Source organism: Budorcas taxicolor, chromosome 8 (genome assembly GCF_023091745.1).
Source record: "Budorcas taxicolor isolate Tak-1 chromosome 8, Takin1.1, whole genome shotgun sequence".
Taxonomy (NCBI): domain Eukaryota; kingdom Metazoa; phylum Chordata; class Mammalia; order Artiodactyla; family Bovidae; genus Budorcas; species Budorcas taxicolor.
In genome coordinates this window covers 84,104,960-84,125,717 of record NC_068917.1, presented here as the reverse complement: position 1 = coordinate 84,125,717, position 20,758 = coordinate 84,104,960, and the positions used below count along the sequence as shown (strand labels likewise).

The 20,758-nt window shown below is 42.9% G+C and overlaps 1 protein-coding gene across 1 annotated transcript in view; it reads right to left on the bottom strand.

The window, feature by feature from the left end:
- AOPEP (aminopeptidase O (putative)) overlaps positions 1-20,758 on the bottom strand; it is a 415,716-nt gene that overhangs the window by 167,589 nt on the left and 227,369 nt on the right. The gene's annotated exons all lie outside the window — the stretch shown is intronic.

Genomic DNA, 20,758 nt, shown 5'->3' with positions numbered 1-20,758 from the left:
GCTCTGACTTACTTTGCCCAGGGTCACTGGGTTTAGACCTATGATTTCAAGATCATCCTTCCTCTGTGCCATCTCAAGCCTAGTGGTGCAATGATCACTACCCTCCTTGGAACTCTTATTTTCTGTGTTCACCCAAGGGGAGCCACCAGCCATGCCCTGCACCTCTCTCTGTTCCTTAAATTCATATCACAGTGAGAACTGACCGGAGGTTACCAGACCTTGTGATCACAGAGCTTCAGCCTCTTCCTCATGAGGAGGAAGGTAGGCAAGGAAAGGCGAGGGGAAAAGAGAGGGGAGCATCACTAACACAGCTGCTGCCTGCCCCCTCCCCCCCTCCCCCCGCCCGACAAGGGCTGAATTCCTGAGTGCAACACCCTTCTTCCTAACCTCATTCTCTGCCAGGTCCTTGTGGGCCACTGCAAGGAGCTGCTTAGACAAGCAAGTGCGAAGGCACATGGGTCAGTCCTTGCTGCTGCTAAGTCGCTTCAGTCGTGTCTGACTCTGTGCGACCCCATAGACAGCAGCCCACCAGGCTTCCCCGTTTCCTTCTCCAATGCATGAAAGTCAAAAGTGAAAGTGAAGTCGCTCAGTCGTGTCCAACTCTTCGTGACCCCATGGACTGTAGCCTACCAGGCTCCTCCATCCATGGATTTTCCAGGCAAGAGTACTGGAGTTGGGGGGGGGGGGGGGAGGTCAGTCCTTAGGGTACCGTTTTAGGATCCCAGGCAGGACAACATGCCATTCTTCCTACTGCCCCTCCCCAGCCTCTACCTCCCACCCACTTTTTTTAGGCCTGACTTCTTTTTCCTAAATAGATTTTATTTTTTTTAAGAGAAGATTTAGGTTCACAGAGAAACTGAGCAGAAAGTAAGAGAAATTTCCCATATGCCCCTGCTCTACACTCACACACAGCCTCCCCCACTATCAACATCCCCCATCAGAAGGTGCTTTGATTATTAGAAATGACAGCTCTCTTGATGTGTCACCACCCAGGGTCCATAGTTTACATTAGGGTCCCCTCTTGGTGTGGCACATGCTGTGAATTTTGGATGAACATCATGACATATATCCACCATTATGATATCATACAAAATAGTTTCATTGCCCTGAAAATCTTCTGATTGTTCTTTTTTTCAAGAAGAGATGGTTTAAAGCAGGTCACAAACTCAAAGGACTGCAGGAGCCAAGATGACAAAAAGAGGGAGGTGGATGACGCAATGGAGGGAGTAGAATAACAGTGGGAAAGTAGACAATGACCCGGAGGAAGTAGACAAGGAGACGAGAGAGTAGAGAGAGAGACAGGGGAAGTAGATGCGATGGGGGAAGCTGATAACAAGAGTAAGGAAGCAGACAACAATTGAGAGAAGTGGATAAGGAGATGGGGAAGTAGATGAGGAGAGGTGGGAAAGAGATAAAATGAGGAAAGCAGATAACAAAAGGTAGGGAGTAGACAACAAGATGGGAAGTGGAGAGCAAGATGAAGGAAGCAGATAACCAGACTCAGTTCAGTTCAGTTCAGTCGCTCAGTCATGTCCCACTCTTTGCAACCCCACGAACCACAGCACGCCGGGCCTCCCTGTCCATCCCCAACTCCTGGAGTTTACCCAAACTCATGTCCATTGAGTTGGTGATGCCATCTAACCATCTCAACTTCTGTCGTCCCCTTCTCCTCCTGCCTTCAATCTTTCCCAACATCAGGGTCTTTTCCAATGAGTCAGCTCTTCGCATCAGGTGGCCAAAGTATTGGAGTTTCAGCTTCAACATCAGTCCTTCCAATGAACATACAGGACTGATCTCCTTTAGGATGGACTGGCTGGATCTCCTTGCAGTCCAAGGGATTCTCAAGAGTCTTCTCCAACACCATAGTTCAAAAGCATCAATTCTTCAGCGCTCAGCTTTCTTTATAGTCCAACTCTCACATCCATATATGACTACTGGAAAAATCATAGCCTTGACTAGATGGACCTTTGTTGGCAAAGTAAGGTCTCTGCTTTTTAATATGCTGTCTAGGTTAGTGATAACTTTCCTTCCAAGGAGCAAGCGTCTTTTAATTTCATGGCTGTGATCACCATCTGCAGTGATTTTGGAGCCCCCAAAAATAAAGTCTGACACTGTTTGCACTGTTGCCCTATCTATTTGCCATGAAGTGATGGGACCAGATGCCATGATCTTAGTTTTCTGAATGTTGAGCTTTAAGCCAACTTTTCACTCTCTACTTTCACTGTCATCAAAAGGCTCTTTAGTTCTTCTTCACTTTCTACCATAAGGATGGTGCCATCTGCATATCTGAGGTTATTGATATTTCTCCCGGCACTCTTGATTCCAGCTTGTGCTTCTTCCAGTCCAGCATTTCTCATGATATACTCTGCATATAAGTTAAATAAGCAGGGTGACAATGCACAGCCTTGACATACTCCTTTTCCTGTTTGGAACTAGATAACGAGATTAGGGGAGTAATAATAATACAGGGAAACAGGTAACTACAGGAGGAAAGTAGAAAACAACAAGAAGAAGTAGACAAAATCTAAAAAATAATGCTGTGCCCAAGCTAACCAACCTATGGACAGGAGCTACAAGTTTGTCATCTCTGGTTTACAGTGGTTATCTCAGGAGAAGTGCATGGTTTCATTGCACGTGGAGGCGTAACCCCTGGATCCCACCATGTTTTGCATGGCTGCTCATGGAAGACAGGGCAAGGCCTGAAAGCTGACCATGGATAACAGCTGGGAGGAGAGGGGGTTCCTACTGAAGCACAAGGAGTGGGGAAGGCGTGCTTCTGGGGAGATGGTTGGCCTTGGCCAACTGCTCAGAGAAAATAACAAAAGCATGATAATGACAAAGCCTTTGACTGTGTGGATCACAATAAACTGTGGAAGATTCTGAAAGACATGGGAATACCAGACCACCTGACCTGCCTCTTGAGAAACCTCTATGCAGGTCAGGAAGCAACAGTTAGAACTGGACATGGAACAACAGACTGGTTCCAAATAGGAAACAGAGTACGTCAAGGCTATATATTGTCACCCTGCTTATTTAACTTATATGCAGAGTACATCAAGAGAAACGCTGGGCTGGAAGAAGCACAAGCTGGAATCAAGATTGCCGGGAGAAATATCAATAACCTCAGATATGCAGATGACACCACCGTTATGAAAGAAAGTGAAGAGGAACTCAAAAGCCTCTTGATGAAAGTGAAAGAGGAGAGTGAAAAAGCTGGCTTAAAGCTCAACATTCAGAAAATTAAGATCATGGCATCCGGTCCCATCACTTCATGGGAAATAGATGGGGAAACAGTGGAAACAGTGTCAGACTTTATTTTTGGGGGCTCCAAAATCACTGCAGATGGTGATTACAGCCATGAAATTAAAAGATGCTTACTCCTTGGAAGGAAAGTTATGACCAACCTAGATAGCATATTCAAAAGCAGAGACATTACTTTGCCAACTAAGGTCCATCTAGTCAAGGCTATGATTTTTCCACTGGTCATGTACGGATGTGAGAGTTGGACTGTGAAGAAAGCTGAGCACCGAAGAATTGTTGTTTTTGAACTGTGGTGTTGGAGAAGACTCTTGAGAGTCCCTTGGACTGCAAGGAGATCCAACCAGTCCATTCTAAAGATCAGTCCTGTATGTTCATTGGAAGGACTGATGCTAAAGCTGAAACTCTAATACTTTGGCCACCTGATGTGAAGAGTTGACTCATTGGAAAAGACTCTGATGCTGGGAGGGATTGGGGGCAGGAGGAGAAGGGGACGACAGAGGATGAGATGGCTGGATGGCATCACTGACTCAATGGGCGTGAGTTTGAGTGAACTCCGGGCGTTGGTGATGGACAGGGAGGCCTGGCGTGCTGCAATTCATGGGCTTGCAACGGGTCGGACACAACTGAGCGACTGAACTGAACTGACTGAAAGCAAAACATGGAGACCACCTCTGACTCTTGAAAACAAAGATCGCCTCTGGCCAAAGACTGCAGAGCCATAGCAGAGTGGTGGACGCTTCACTTCTGTGTGCAGACATCGTCCCTAGTGCTGGTTTTCTGGACCTCAGCCCTGCATGCTAAGTGGAGGCAGCATTAGCACTTGATGTTAGGAGTTAACTACACCTAACTTGGGCTATTCTGTCTTGAGAAGGTGGTGGGGTTCGCATCTTGCAGTCATGCTCACCTAAAAAGCTAAATAAAGTTGCAAGTGACTATTTCAGGCTTGAAAGCCAAAGAATCAAGAGACAAAAACCAGTATATGATAGAATTTTACAATTCCTCTGTTTCTGAATCTTAAGGTACATGTTCAGCCTAAAGAGTCTCCGGATTCTCATAGAGAACAAAGGATTCACTTCTTCTTGAAGTTATTGAACACTCCGGTGTTTTGGACACCAGGGGCACAGCCATACCCAAACTATATCAACGATATTTACTGTAGCTGAAGATGTCTTCTGAATCATCTCTAAGTGAGTTATGAACTGAGAGCTGTGCGTTTTCTGCAGGATCTGGAGAACTCTTCTGGTAAGTAATTACCAATTAAAACATGTTGGCAGCCTCCACTGGAGCACGTGGATGACCAAATGTGATTCTCTCTGCTCCCTTACCCCCTACTCCCGGCCCAGCCAGGGTGATGACGTTTGTTCCCATAAAGAGAGCTAATAAAATTAGCCTCTACCGTGATACAGGGAAAATCTTTATTTAATAAAGTAATGCATTGTGCTTCATTCCCAGAACAGCAATAACATGGTGCAGCTGAGAACCCGAATAGCTCATCCAGTTGGTTTTCTCTGTGTGTACAAGTCTGTCATTTGTGACCGTGTGGAAGCTTGGAAATCTGCTTCATGAAGGGGCACATTTAGGCAGCTTGCACCACCCTCAGTAAGAGCAGTGTGGTTATGAGTTTCCTTTGAAATACAGTGCAAGCACTCTGGGTTTGCAAATCAAGTCTAGAGAAAGAAATGGTGGGGATTTCCCAAAGAGTACTCAGAAATTTAATTGGGAGGGGGCCATCAGTTTACTTTCACAACTGCGAACAAGCATCCACGGCCCAGTCAGGCAATCTGGGGATCTGAAACTGTAAGATGTGGTCAGAAATGTGATTCATTGGCATACTGGGGGCTGGTGAAGGCACATGAAGCAAAAAGGCAGGTGGTTATAGATACAGGCCTTGGTGCAGCACGGAAGGCAGGCTGAGAGGGTGAGCCCTGGAAGCAGTCACTGGAACACAGTCAGCCACACCATTGTTCAGCTAGCTTCCAAACAAGAGGTTACTTTGTGTGAGAACAAGCACCAGGGCTACCTGAGGGCCTAGGGTGTAGAATCAGTTCTATCACAAAATCAAAGTTTGTTCAAGGATAAGAGAACTGAAGGAAGCTGTATTCAAGTATTCCCTGATAGTTGGAATGATGGTGGTGGAGAAAAAGGAAAGGAAAAATAAAGGACTGATGATGGTAAACTCTTAGATGTTGCTTAACCTTTCTCAGGCACCATTCTAAGGACTTTCCATTCACTAACTCATTTAATTCTAACAATAACCCTGTGAAGGGGACATTATTATCCCCATTTTACATGCAAGTAAACTGAGTCATAGAGCACGACTGCTCTGCCAAGATCCCATAGTTAGTATGTATCAAAGCTGATTCAGATACAGGCAGCCTGGCGCTCTTTTGCATGTTTCGCTTGATCCATGTGAGATGTGTTTCAAAATCACCTAAAGATACAGTTGCTAGATAAATACCAGACACACAGTTAAATCTGAATTTCGTATAAATTACTGATAACTTTTTAGTGTGTGTCACATGCAATATTGCTGAACCTGGCAGTCCACCTGAAGGACTTGCTAAAACATCGCTGGACCCACAACTTCAAAGAGTCTGATTCACAGGCCTGGGTGGGGCCTGAGATCTGCCTTTTTTATGAAGTATCCAGTGATACTGATGTTGCTGATCCAGGGACCACACTTTGAGAGTCACTAATCTACACTGTGGCAGCTGCTTTTTAACTTAAAAAAAAAAAATCAATTGCCAAAATTTATAAATGGGAAGATTTCACTAGAAATCCAGATTTTCTAATTTTATTTAAAACTTGAAAGATGTGACTACACTTGACTCACATTCCTATGTAGTAACTGCAGCTGAACAGCAGCTGACCCTTTCAAAGGGGACTTGGGCTCGCCCGCTCCCCACCACTCCCCCATCTCCTCACCACTGGCTGACTCCACTTGTCATTTATAATCATGTGATTATATGTGCTTCCCTTCATCTCTTTCTTACAACAGGATTAAGAGAAAAGTGAAATATTCCTTCTATCCATGTCTCCATCAAAAGCAGGTAGGGAAGATCAAGTATTTCTTAAAGGATGCTCTGCCCATGCACTTATTTATATTTGCTGCCTGACTCCTTATGGACATGTGGATTTAACCTGTTGTTTAGTTTTTCCTATGAAAAAAATTTACTATCAAACTTGCTTGTGGCTATAAGACAGTTTAGCAACTCTGGCTTTGTGAAGAGAGCAAAGACACAAACTTCGGCCTAGTTCAAGTCAGTCACTACAAATTCCATATTACTAAGAGTGGGATTAATTGGGTTTATTGTACTTTTTAAACCCAAACACAGTTTCAATTATTGCCAGCCACTAATGGCTTATAATGAAGGCAGAGCTTGTTAGCTAAGCAAACAACTGGCATGTTTGTTTAAAGTGTAAATAGAAGGAAAATTCATGAATTAAATGAGTGAATTCACTGATTGTTCTCCCAGGGCTGTAAAGCAGCATTCAGCTGCCATAATATATATCACCACCTTTGTTAAAAGGATTAGCCTGCTCAGTTATCTTTATCCAGCCAGAGATCTTCTTAGTGGTTGCTTACAAAGTAAATGTCTCTCTGAATTTTTGAAAGTACTCATCCACAGCAATAAGTGCCATTAAGGATAGGGGATCATCTGGGTCTTGGGGGTTCATAAATAACTGAGCTTTTAAGAACAATAGCCATATTTCCGAATCTCACTTTGTGACTCCACAAATAGACCAACACAGCATACGCATGGAGATAAAGGGACAATATGCCTCATATTTTCCAGGGTGGTCCTAGAAAGTATGAACCAGATGATCATGCTCAGAGGTACTGAACTTAACAGAATTTCCCTTAAAAAGGTAATAAACCTTACCAGAAACAAAAATAAACAAGTAAAAGCTTTTTGCTAACCTTTTCATTTAAAATTACGAGCACTGCATTTCTTCTCCAAACGTATCAGGTTTCCTGGCTATCTAGAGTTAAGTCCCATTTTCCTGGGATGGTTCCCCTGGAGGTGCTCACTTCACTGATAGTATGTGTTTGGGGGGGAGGGGATCATAGGAATTCTTCACCTTTGAAATAATTCTTAGTGCCCATGTCCCCATTTGGGATGCATTCAGTTGCAAGTAACAGAAAAGACAACTAGCGCTGGCACACACAAGGAGAGGTTTTCTCCTTCCCTGTAACAAGAACCCTTGAGGAGCATGGTTGCTGGGTTGGTTCCATGACTCAGCAATGTGGTCAGACAGAGACTCTTGATGAGGAGAGTAAAAAATCTGGCTTAAAACTCAACATTCAAAAAAGCATCATGGCATCTGATCCCATTACTTCATGGTAAATAGAAGGGGGGAAAAATGGCAACGATGACAGACTTTATTTTCTTGGGCTTGCAAAACCACTGCAGATGGTGACTGCAGCCATGAAGTTAAAAGATGCTTGCTCCTTGGAAGAAAAGCTATGAAAAACCTAGACATCTTATTAAAAAGCAGAGACATCACTTTGCTGACAAAGGTCTGTATAGTCAAAGCTATGTTTTTTTCCAGTGGTCACATATGGATGTGAGAATTGGACTATAAAGAAGGCTGAGAGCCAAAGAATTGATGCTTTCAAACTCTGGTGCTAGAGAAGACTCTTGAGAGTCCCTTGGACAGCAAGGTGATCAAACCAATTACTCCTAAAGGAAATCAACCCTGAATATTCATTGGAAGGACTGCTGCTCGAGCTGAAGCTCCAATACTTTGGCCACCTGGTACAGAAAGCTGACCCATCAGAAAAGACCCTGATGCTGGGAAAGACTGAAGGCAAAGGGGAAGGGGGAGCTGCAGAGGATGAGATGAGTAGATGGCATCACCAACTCAATGGACATGAGTTTGAGCAAACTCTGGGAGATAATGAAGGACAGGGAAGACTGGCATGCTGCCATTCATGGGGTCACAAAGAATCGGACATGACTTGAGCGACTGAAAAACAACAAGCACACTCTGCCACCCTTACCATGCTCACTTTTATCTTCATGCTTGCCACCTCGTGGTCACAAGGTGGCCACCACAGCTGCAGGCATCACTTGCATGTTCAAAAGAAGGAAAAGGGAGGGGGAGGTGCAGAGGAGGGAAGCTGCGCCAGCAACATCTATTCCTTTCATCAGAATCTTTCCTAGAAAGCCCACAGCAGATTTCCCCTCATTGGTAACCCAAGTTACAGGGCAGCATGGGTAAGCAGATTTTTTTTTCTTTTCTGATTCTCTGGTAGAGGTAGACAGGAGGAAGGGGATTGCTTATGGGGTGCTGGGTTCACCAACCCACAGGGTCAGCTGCAGTACCCCAGTGTAGCCCTCTTTCTCATCAGTATTAGAGAGTCATTCCTTGGGTCTTTTAGAATGCAAAGACTTCCGTTGTTGTTTAGTCGCTAAGTCATGTCTGAGTCTTTGGTGACCCTATGGCCTGTAGCCGGCCAGGCTCCTCTGTCCATGGAATTTTTCAGGCAAGAATACTGGAGTGGGTTGTCATTTCCTTTTCTAGCAAATACTTTGGGAGAGGATAATGTAATAAATTAGTCCACACTGAAGTGTTAGTAACATACCATACCACATTTTTCTAGACAGGAGGCATTCTGAACACGTGGATAGTGGGGTGGGCAAGTTGCATACTTCAAAGACACATTCCACCTATTTCCCAACTTCACCTGATGCTGGCAAAAATTTGACTTTTATTTACCTTCTGATCCTCCACAGAGGGCCAAAACTCTACTAAAGCTAAAGGCAACACTATAGCTGGTGGTGGTTTTTGAGAACTCAGGGTTTGGAGACAGAGCCCTGGCTTTGACTTGGGACTCTCCCATCTACCATCACTGTGTCAGCTTTCTATGGCTGCTGTAACAAATAACCACAAACTTAGGGGCTTAAAAGAGCACAAATTTCTCCTTTTACAGTTCTCTAAGTCAGAAGTCTGACTGGGTCTCACTGGCAAAAATCTATGCTCTTAGAAGTCAGGACACTGGTCCCTGTGTGTGTCAGGTGGGAGGTGACTGGAGGGGGGAAGACACAGAGGTCTTCTGGGGCACTGGTCATATTCTGTTTGTTGATCACAGTGCTTGTTATGGAGGTGTGTTCCGTTTGTGAACTTTTAGTAAGTGGTACATTCAATGGCACCCCACTCCAGTACTCTTGCCTAGAAAATCCCATGGACGGAGGAGCCTAGTGGGCTGTAGTCCATGGGGTCGCTAAGAGTTGGACACGACTGAGCGACTTCACTTTCACTTTTCACTTTCATGCATTGGAGAAGGAAACGGCAAGCCACTCCAGTGTTCTCGCCTGGAGAATCCCAGAGACAGGGAAGCCTGATGCGCTGCCGTCTATGGGGTTGCATAGAGTTGGACACGACTGAGGTGACTTAGCAGCAGCAGCAGCAACACTTAAGATGTACGCTTTTCTGCACGTATCGTACTTCAGTGAAAAGCTAAAAAAAACACACACACAAACAAATATCTTGAGAGATCTCCATTTTCTCCTTGGAGAATCAAGGCAAAGATTAAGCCAGAGTCTTGTCAGTAGGGGCAGAAATGAGATGGAGACTAGGCCTCCTGCCCCTCGTCTTTCCAGACGAATGTATTCCAGGCCAGTTCCCAACACTAATTATACATATATTTAAAATCTTTTGAGGAAAAGGGTATTTTTATTTTAATTTGCTTTCGCCATAGAGTCACATTTCTATTGCAAGTAAAAGGTACATTGTATCCTTCAGACACACCTGTAAAAACAGAACTGATACTGTCATATATCCGTGTCTGCTTCATTTTCTTTCAGACACGGTGGAAAACACGACACAATAATAAACCCCTTTTCCATCCTGGCCAGCTGGAAAATTACGTTATACTGAAATGACATCATCCAGCTACGACGCCGAGCCAGCGGCTGCTCTGAGAAATCAGGGTGAAGCAGTGACAGCATGGACACGAACACCACTCAGCAATGAATCCCGCCCCTTATGTTAGCAAATGGCTCTTTCATTGCCATGACATTCTGAAAATGAAACTGCAGCAGCCATATCATCTGAGGCAATTGATCACCCAACATCCCTTATCTCTGAAACTAACCACATTGGCCCAAACGAGACAACCAAGGGAGTGGCAAGAGAGCAATTTTAAATAACTAGTTTAAAGGCAGGAGACCAGGGGCCAGGGCCAAGGCTCATGGCTCCCAGGGGATGACTTGGTGTTCCCTCTGTCTCTATCAATTGTTGCTAAAGTGACTTCAAGTAGTAGCAGCAACAGTATCTACAATAATATTCTTTGATATACAAGACTGATGTTCTTCTGTAATATAATATTCTAGGCAAATATAACATCAGGACAAGGCCTTGGCCCTCCTTCATCTTTTCAGCGTGTAGGATGAACTGTATGAAATTGCTGATACTTGACATTTTCAGCCTCCCTAAATGAGCAGTTTCACATGGCTCATCCTATAGACTGCCCTTCCCTCACTCAAGACCCTTTTCTGCAGAAATGGCAAGATCTAAGGAAATTCCCATACTTTTCAAACAAAAGAGTTAGAAACATTGCTGCATCACACTGTGGAAAAGTATAGATGACAGGTCCCTGGCAATGACACTGTACTGTCCTCAGAAACAGCTGGTCCCTGGTCACTGCCCCAGATCAGTGCCACCCCAGTCCTTTGCCTGCTCAGTGTGAAGCCAGGTGCCTTAGGGTAGAAGTACATCTTGAAGTCCACAGGAGAAGAGGAAACTGGAGCAGCAGTGGCCCGCAAGACTTGAGGGAGGCTGAGTGGATCTGCGTGGGTCTGCAGCTGATGTGCTGCAGGCTACAGGGCCACTCAAGACCCCCTTCTGCATCTGCACCCCAGGGTGAACAAGGCTGGGACATCACTGCAGCGAACCTGGAGTTCCAGTTAGACAGTGTGATTTCATTTGGCCAGCCTTCCACAGATGCCTCAGTCGGCCCCAGAGGAGTATTACCCTTAATCTGGGCCCACTGGAGAAAGAACACTGCTTCAGAGCCACCACCCCTAAGGTGACCATGTATACCATCCTCAGTTCCAACTGCCAGGAAGGCTCCAGGAAAGAGAGTGAGTGCATTTTGACAGAGGGCTGGAGATGAGAAAAGGTGGGCATATAGGGAGCACAGTCAAGGGGAAGGAATTAGTCTAGAAGGAATTAGGGGTGGGGTGGGAAGAAGGGCGCACCTGGGGCAGGGACACACAGACTCAAAGGCCGAGGCAGAATCAGGCTCACTGCTGGTGAGAGACCAGCACACGGTGAAGAAGGCGGAGAAGGTGTGAGCCATGCTCAGGAACGTCTGGACACTCAGTCCAAAAGGTGCCTCCCCATCCTACACAGCGGAGAACAAAGACCCAGAGAGCCAGCTCATTCATGCCACGTGGTGGGAGCTGCCTGTGTGCCACAGCTGAGTCATATCAGACCTGAATCTGCCAGACAGTTAATTCAAAACTGTTTTACAAAATCCCAGTCAGAGCAGAACCAAAGGAGATCTTTTGCCTGAAACTGGTGAGTCACTCAAGGTTAGAAGCTCATGGCGACCGAGGGCAGAAGTGTGTGTGTGGCACCCGTGACAGCCACCTTCATAACAGGCTTCTGAGATGGTATGACACCCCGTACCGGCAGTTACTTACTAACCGTCTTCTCAGGCAACATTTGGCCTGTCCTTCTGCTGACAAAGGTCTACCTTTAAGGAAAGTTTCAGCCCCATAGGGCACCATGGCAGTTTGTTGTTCACCTGTTTCACTTGAGAATAACAACAAACAAGAGAAAGAATACATTTCCCACTATTTTCTAAGTATAACCAGGGACATATTTCTTACAGTTGTGTAACTATAATGATTTAGCTAATTGTGTTCAATTTTTCTTTCCTTTTTTTTTAAGGCTCTGAAAATTCACCTTTGGGTTGAACCCATCTGTGAAATGAAAGCCTGCCCTAAAGAAAAACCAGGCTATGCTGGAGCGTCAATGCATGTAACCTTAACTACAGTGTTTGCTCCTGCAAACACTATAATGTATGAAATAAAATATTAATAGCCATTACCTCAGTGCTTCTGAGAACAGATCTGAGTCACAGTTTTCGTGTGGCATGGTTTCCACACATGCACCTCACCGTGAACACTGCTCACAGTACCAAGCGATGGAAGCCTCAGAGCAGGCCTGACCAAGACGAGAGCGTGTTTTTATTCCATAATGTCACGGGCAGTGTCGCTTGTTTTGGCGACAAGTTCAGGTCTCCTGAATTCACCACCTAGCACACATTATAAGACCAATCATCTAAACACATACTAGGAGGGTTGCAAAATAATTTTTAACTCAGAAAGAAAAATATTGGAGTAGGATGAACATCTCTGCTATATATCAGTAGCTAGATTTGCCATCACTCAGCTGAACTCTCTGACATTTGCAAGCACCAAGAGGGCAAAATATTTGTGTGACTGGATATCTTTCTAATGCCTCCTATTTGTGCATTGCAAATGGACATAATTGGATTTTTAAACTGTGTGTGGATGGTGTTAAGAATGTTAGAGACATTCAGCTCCCTAGGGGCCTACAGTAGGTCTGGTTTCCCCTTCTCTCCCTCTGTCCGCCATCTTCTTGATAAGCTTTGGGTTCTTAGTGACCTGAAAACCAAATGTTTGACAGTTTTGTGTCTGATCATTGTACAGCGCAGTTAAGGAATGAAAGTCAAGTGCCCACCCTAGTACCCGGCAGACAATAAACACGCCACAAATGGAAGTGTCTCCCCTCCCCCGCAACGTACTCTTGCTAAGTGCTTTCAAGTCTGTGTTTAGAATTGATTCTTCAAATCCCCCATGAGATAGTGTAAAGCGAACATGCCGCTTTTATTGGCTGGAGGCTGGGAGGGGGAGGATGGCTAATTTACTTCTCAAGATGGGATCCTGGCATAGTCCGAGGCTGGCCCGAAACTACCTCTCTCAGCCGCAGCTTAGCGGCGGGGCTTCTGGACTCCATTGCTTCTTTAGGTGGCCTGCCACGCCGAGGTGTGTTTTTTAAATCTGTGCAATAAAATTTGGTGTGGTTGGAGAGGCGGCGGACAGGAACCCACCCACAGGCAAATGACGTCAAGAAGCTAAAGGAAAACATTGGGCTTCTCTGTTCTCCAGAACCTTCTGCTATGTTAAGCAACCTCAGAAGGAAGCTGACTTTCCATTAAAAAAACAGCCGCTTTGGCAGTTGTCACAGACAGCCCGGGGTCTTACACTTCCCCTCTCAGGAAAAGTGAGGAAAATAATTTCCATAAGTTGGAAAGGAAGAAGCCTGGATTTCAAAGACTCTTAGGCACTCAATGGTCATTTGACACAACCTCTACTTTCCGACAGCAGACAGGGAAACCAAGGCTCAGGGCAGACTGGAAACCAAGCCTCAACCCCTGGATCTCCACACCATGCTGCCATCACAAAGCCAGCATTCCGAGCCTTCTCATCTGCTCAGGGGAGGAACTGCCTTGTCTTTCGTTTCCAGAGGGGTGGCTTCGGTACAAGTTCACGGGTGGCTGAGGGAGACTCGTCCTGACCCACTGAGCCCCTAGGGCCTCTGGAGAGGATGTGTGTGTGTGTGTAAAGGGCACACACCCAGGCAGACCCCTCCCTCTAAGACTTTTCTTTCCAGAAAACAACCTGATGTGCGGAGTTGAGCACACTTTGCAGGGGACCCCGCACCCTGCAAATGTGGAAAGCCCCACTGCAAAGGCACTGGGACCAACCATTGGATCTCTCAGTCCTTCAGCTTTCTCCTCACAGAAAGGACCCTGAGGTGACTGCTGGGGGACAACTGAGAGGCAGCGTGTGGAAGTCACAAAGCAGGGCTGTCCACATGTTCCACACGTGGCTGCAGGCTTCAGCCTTCCCTGCGCCTTGGGAGACCAATAAACCCTGATATTAAAATGCCATTAAGTTGCTTATTATTTATGTTATGCATATATCATTGATTATATTACTATTATTATTGTCCTTTGTAAATTAACTCTTCTATTGGTGACCTCTTAGAAGAAAAATCCCTCAATTAATACAGTGAATAATAATACACTTATAATTTTTAAAAACCTTTTGCTTCTATCTTTTCTTTCTCTTTTTAATTGAATCTCGACAGCTTTGTGATGCTTGTGGATTTTTCCCCCTTCGGGTGAGGCCATGGAAGCTCAGAATGTGGAAAAGACTGAACTCAAACAGCAAGCGTATATGTGGCAGAGCAGGAATTCGAGCCCGACTCTTCTAACACCACTCTGAACACAAGCGCAGTGGGACCAGCTTTGGTTCCTGATTCACAAAGTAATTTCATTCCAAGAACAGAAGCTCTTGGTCCAAGACTAGATGGGACAAACAGGACAGAGAAGACAGTCAGAAGACAGACAGTGATGCTGAACCAGTCATTCATTCAGCAAATATTTACTGAGAGCCTACTAACTGCCAGGCCCTGTGCTGCGTGCTTGAGATACATCCATGAACAGAAGGGACAGGATGGGGTCTCATGGAGACCACAGTCTAACTATGGGCAGGGGAACATGCAAAAAATGAGATTCTTTACTACTTTATTGAGTCATTCACTTCTCTTCCTCTCTTAGTTCCTGTGTTTTCACCTAGAAAACTTTGGGTTGTATTTGGATCCTACCACCCTGGTTTATCTTTTGCTCACTAACGGCCTTTGTAGCCCCCTATCCCCACATACAAGGCTGTGCTCTCCACTGCCAGCTGATATGACAGGGGTGATGGATGGTTCCACACTGACTGCTTTAGTCTGAGTGTTGGCAGTTGTTAGTGATGGGTGTTATTATCTGATCATTGATAAATTTCATTCATTGTTTGTAGCTTTCTATCATGGCTTTTACTCAAAGAGAGAGAGACAGAGTGTGTGTGTGTGTGTGTGTGTGTGTGTGTGTGTGTGTGTGTGTGTGTGTGTGTAGGAGAGAGTATATTTTACAATAGGTTTTAATAGCATTGAGGCAAAAGTGTGAGGTGAACAGCTTTCCAATAGGCTCAATGGTATGTACAGGGATAGTATGTTTGGATGACAAGGCTGTTCTCCTAAATACTACAGAAAAGAAGTGACAGAAAAACATGTATTTTTACTGTTTTAATTAAACTAGAATTTTAAATCAAACTTTATCTTTTTTCCTTTTCTATATTCAACTCTTCATTTCTGACTCCTCCATGTTACCCCTTTGTTATCTGGGGATTCAGAAGAGTTATTTAATGCAATCCTTACACAATAACTGCTTTTATAATGTTTTAAACTACTTTTCTTAAACAATATGCAAATAGAGTATAAAGGAACCAATATTTTAAATTTCTTAAAAGATCAGTGATTGCTCTTGAGCATGTTATTGAGATGAATGAAACACATTCTTTGATCAGGAAAAAAAGAAAGAGAGGAAGAAGTCACATAAAAGCATAAGGAGCAACTCAAAAATTATTTTCTTGGTTTACTTTATGTTGCAGCTACACAAGCCATCCCTTTTTGTGTGTCCATCAATAAGATATCTGTTGTGCTTTTGTACAAAGAACAAAGATGCTTTTATCAATTCTCAAAAGTCTGTAGGACAAACCATTCATGCTGTCAAACCCCCTAAAACCCTTTCAGCAAATAATGAAATCCATCAGTGACAAATGTCAACATACTAATTTGTTAAATGCAAAACAAAAGCAACATTCAGACAAGGCTCTTCATTTCATGTTATATCAGCACTCCAATTTGTACCAAATTTATGGCAACCCACGGATCATGCAACATTAAACAGGACTCTATTATAATGACAAAAACTGGAACAATAAACTCCCCTTAGCTAGAATGCTAATAGTGTGGCAGAAATACATGCTGTGATTCTAGAACATTCAACTTCTCTCAAACTACTAGAAATTCTATGAAGACATCTATCTCTAACAAATGGTGATGGTATAACCCAAATCTATCAATTTCAGGTAGCTGAGAAAAGAAACTAAAACTCAGTCCAACAATACCAATCAGAACAAAATGAAACATTTTTTGTGTGGCCTCCAAATGTAACATTTGTAAACTGCTCTCTTAATCAGATTCTGACTTTCTCACACAAAATGAAATTCTTAAAGGTATACATTTACCAGGAAATGTATAATGAGAAGATCTTCCTGATTTTTGCTGTTGCTCATGATAAAAAGGATATTTTAATGTGGAATGAGATTATCACTTTCTACATTACTGTAGACTTTTTAAAAGCCTGAAGGAAACAAGAGGGTGGGTGATGCTAAGGCACAGGTTCTACCTGAGTGTCAGAGAGAGAAGCCTTGAATAATGTTTCCCTGCGATTAAAAAAAAAGCTGCCAATGGAACCGAATGCTAGAGCAGTGGTCCCCAACATTTTTGGCACCAAGGACCAGTTTCATGGAAGACAGTTTTTCACAGATTAGGGGGTAGGGTTGGTTCAGGCAGTAATGGGAGTGATGGGGAGTGGCAGGTGAAGCTCACTCACTCACCGCCTGTGGTGCGGCCCAGTTCCTAAACAGGCCCCAGACGGATACCACTCCGTGGTCCAGGCTCTGGGACCCCTGCCCTAGAGGATTCACAGTACACTGTCAGAGACCTAGTGGGTCTGGCACAGGCTTTGAGGCCAGACTTACTTGAGTTCAAATACGAGCTCAAGTGTGGCTTCAGGCCAAGCACCCCACCTCTCCGGTTCCCAGTTTCCTGTCTCTAAAATGAGCATCACAAACACTGTGCGGGAAGCTATCCGGATTTCCAATGCCACCTACATTTCTGATACATGAATGTCTTGGCCAGGCTTTCCTCAGATCATTTGATCTCACTTCCTTTACTTTTGGAGACATTAATTCAGCTAGATTTGCACGTAGTTCAACTGAAGGTTCAGCATTTTGGACAAAAAGAAGGTTAAGTTGAGTAGCTATGGTGTGCAGTCAAATGGGTCAAATGGCAATCAGAAGTGTTTTATGACATTTTAAAACATGTATCTAGTGTGGATTTCCAGGTATCTTCAACTTTCAGTTGACATAAAGAGAGAGTGAAGAGGGTATCTGCTGGGTACTGCTGCACATTCATGTGCTTTTATTTCCCCTTGTATGGAGGGGAGTGGGCTGGGGGAGGGGGTGCTGCTCCTACCTTGTTGCAGCCTTTAAAACAGAAACAATAAGCAGAGCTACTTCAAGGAAACGGAAATGCAAAGAATTATCACAGAAATATACAAAATGAGCTTCCAATTTTCTTCTTTAAAGGCCATGCACACAAAATATAATCCTCTCTAAGAAAACTCTAGGAAACTAAGGGCCAGAAAATATACCAAAATTGTGGTAAAAGAGGTATATAAACATACCTTTGTAGAAGAGAAGTCATATAAATCATACTGCTGATATCTTGGTAAATTCCCAACTGGGATATTGCTGCCTGCCTGTCTAAAATGCCATTCTTCATCATTTCTTTTAGATACAATATATTCCTGCATTTCCAGTCCTAAGTGGAGGTATGCTATTAGGGGAGACATTAAGCAGATGCTGGGTTTCGCCCTCACAGTGACTCATATTTTAGCAGTGGACCCTGCTCACTCTACCCATACTCTGGATCTGTTTGCTGACCCACACAGCACACAAAGCAAGATCCAGCCAGTTTCATCATTTTCCTTTCTCACCTTCTGAACATCATTCATACTGAACCCTATTAACTCTTCTTCACCTCTTTCTATATATATGTGTGTAAGAAATATTAAGTGACATATTCACTGGGAAACTAAAATATGTCTCTCCCTCATGAACACTCAGTTTCACACATATAAGTCAACTCTGAGTTCTTGATACTCAAAGTGTGGTCTAGGACCAGGGCCATGGGCATCTCCTGGGAGCTAACTTATTAGAAATTAAGATTCTTGGCCCCATCTCAGAACTGCCAAATCAGAATTTGCATTTTAACAAGATCCTCAGTTGATTCAAATGCATGTTAAAGTTTCAGAAACATATGCACTGTAAGTAAAAGTAACTGAAGAATCGAGTTTTTCTTTTGTTTTTTTCCTCTTGTGGATAGCAAAAGATATGCAGGACACTGAGAAGCAGTGGAGAGTCCTAAGAACTCAAGTTTAATCCCACATTCAGGAGACAAACCCCATATTGAACATCAGGTGAACATCAACCATATGTAGAACACTGGGCCAAATGGATGGGGGCTAAGGATGAATAAATTCAGGGCCTGTCTTGGCATTTAAAACATTCACTATTCCCTCAACATAATAAAGTTCATATATGACAAGCCCAGAGCTAATATCATACTCTACTGAAAACTTTTCCTCTAAGATCAGGAAAAAGACAAGGATACCCATTATTACCACTTTTATTCAACACAGAATTGGAGTTCTTAGCTGAAGCAATTAGGCAAGAAAAATAATTAAATGTGGTCTAATTAGAAAGGCAGGAGTAAAAACTGTCATTATTTGCAGATGACATGATATTATATGTTTAAAAAAACCCTAAAGTGAAAGTGAAATCTCTCAGTTGTGTCCAACTCTTTGCGACCCCATGGACTGTAGCCTACCAGGCTCGTCAGTCCATAGGATTTTTCAGGCAAGAATACTGGAATGAGTTGCCATTTCTTTCTCCAGGGGATCTTCCCAACCCAGGGATCAAACCAGGGTCTCCTGCATTGCAGGCAGATGCTTTACCATCTGAGCCACCAGGGAAGTGCCCCCCAAACCCTAAAGACTCTGACAAATAAAGAGTTAGAACTAATAAATGAATCAGTAAATTTTCAGGACACAAAATCAATATACAAAAAAACACTGCATTTCCATATACTAATAATGACTTATCAGGAAGAGAAATTAAGAAAGTAATCCCATTTATGATTGCATAAAAAATACATAGGAATAAATTTAATCAAGGAAATGAAAGATCTCTACATGGAAAACTATAAGACACTGATATTGAAAAAGACACAAATAAATGGAAAGATTTCATGCTTATGGATTGGAAGAATTAATACTGTTAAAAGATTCACATTACCCAAAGTGATCTACAGATTCAATGTAATCCCCACCAAAGTTCCAATGGCATTTTCCACAAAAATATAACAAACAGTCCTAAAATTTGTATGAAAACACAAAAGACTCTAAATAGCCAAAGCAATTTCAAGAAGAAGAACAAAGCTGGAGGTATCACACATCCTAATTTCAACCTATGCCACAAAGCTATAGTAATCAAAACAGTATGGTACCGACATAAAAACAAACAGAATAGAAAGCCTGGCATATATGGTCAATTAATTTACAACAAAGGAACCAAGAATATACAATGGGGAAATGATGGTCTCTTTAATAAATGTTGTTAAGGAAACTAAACAGCTACATCCAAAAGAATAAAATTGGACCACTATCTCACATTGCACTCAAAAGTTAACTCAAAATGGATTAAAGACTTAAGTGTAAGATCTGAAAGCATAAAGCTCCTAGAAGAAAACATAGGCAGTAAGCTCTCTGACATCAGTCTCAGTGATGATTTTCTGGATTTGACACCAAGAGCAAAGGCAAGAAAAGGAAAAATAAACAAGTGGAACTGTATCAAACTAAAAGCTTCTGCACAACAGGGGAATCATTCACAAAGTGAAAAGAAACCTACTGAATAAGAAAACATATTTACAAATCATATTTCTGATAAGGGGTTAATATCTAAAATACATAACATACTCATACAACCCAACAGCAAAAAAAAAAAGATTTAAAAAATCTGATTGAACATGGGTAAAGTATCTGATTAGACATTTTTCCAAGGAAAACATACAGATGGCCAACAGGTATATGAAAAGGTGCTCAACAACACTAATCATCAGGGAAATGCAAATCAAAACCACAGGATATCACCTCACACCTGTCAGTATGGTTGTTATAAAGAAGACAAGAAATAATGAGTGTGGGTGAGAATGTAGCAAAGAAAAAAAAAAAACGAAAAGAAAACTGTGCACTGTTAGAGGGAATGTAAATTTGTAATTTACGTAAATTATGTAAATTGGTGCATCCACTACGAAAAACATGCAGGTTCCTTAAAAATTCTAGCAATTCCATTTCTAGGTATTTATCCTAAGGAAATGAAAACAGTAACTCAAAAAGATATCTGTATTCCCATGTTCACTTACAGCATTATTTATAATAGCCAAGACACAGAAATAAGTGATAGATGGATGAAGAAAATGTGGTGTGTATATATATATATGTACATCTGTATATATGCACATCTGTTCTCTGTACATATATACACATATATGTACACACATATGTGTACATATATATGCACATATATATACCCAATGGAATATTACTCAGCCTTAAAAAGACAGAAATCCTGTCATTTACAACAACATGAATGGACCTTGAGGTCATCATGCTAAGTGAAATTAAGTCAGACAAAGACAAATATTTTATGATCTCAATTATATACAGTCTCTAAAAAAACCCCAAACTCACAGATACAAAGAACAAATTGGTCACTGACAG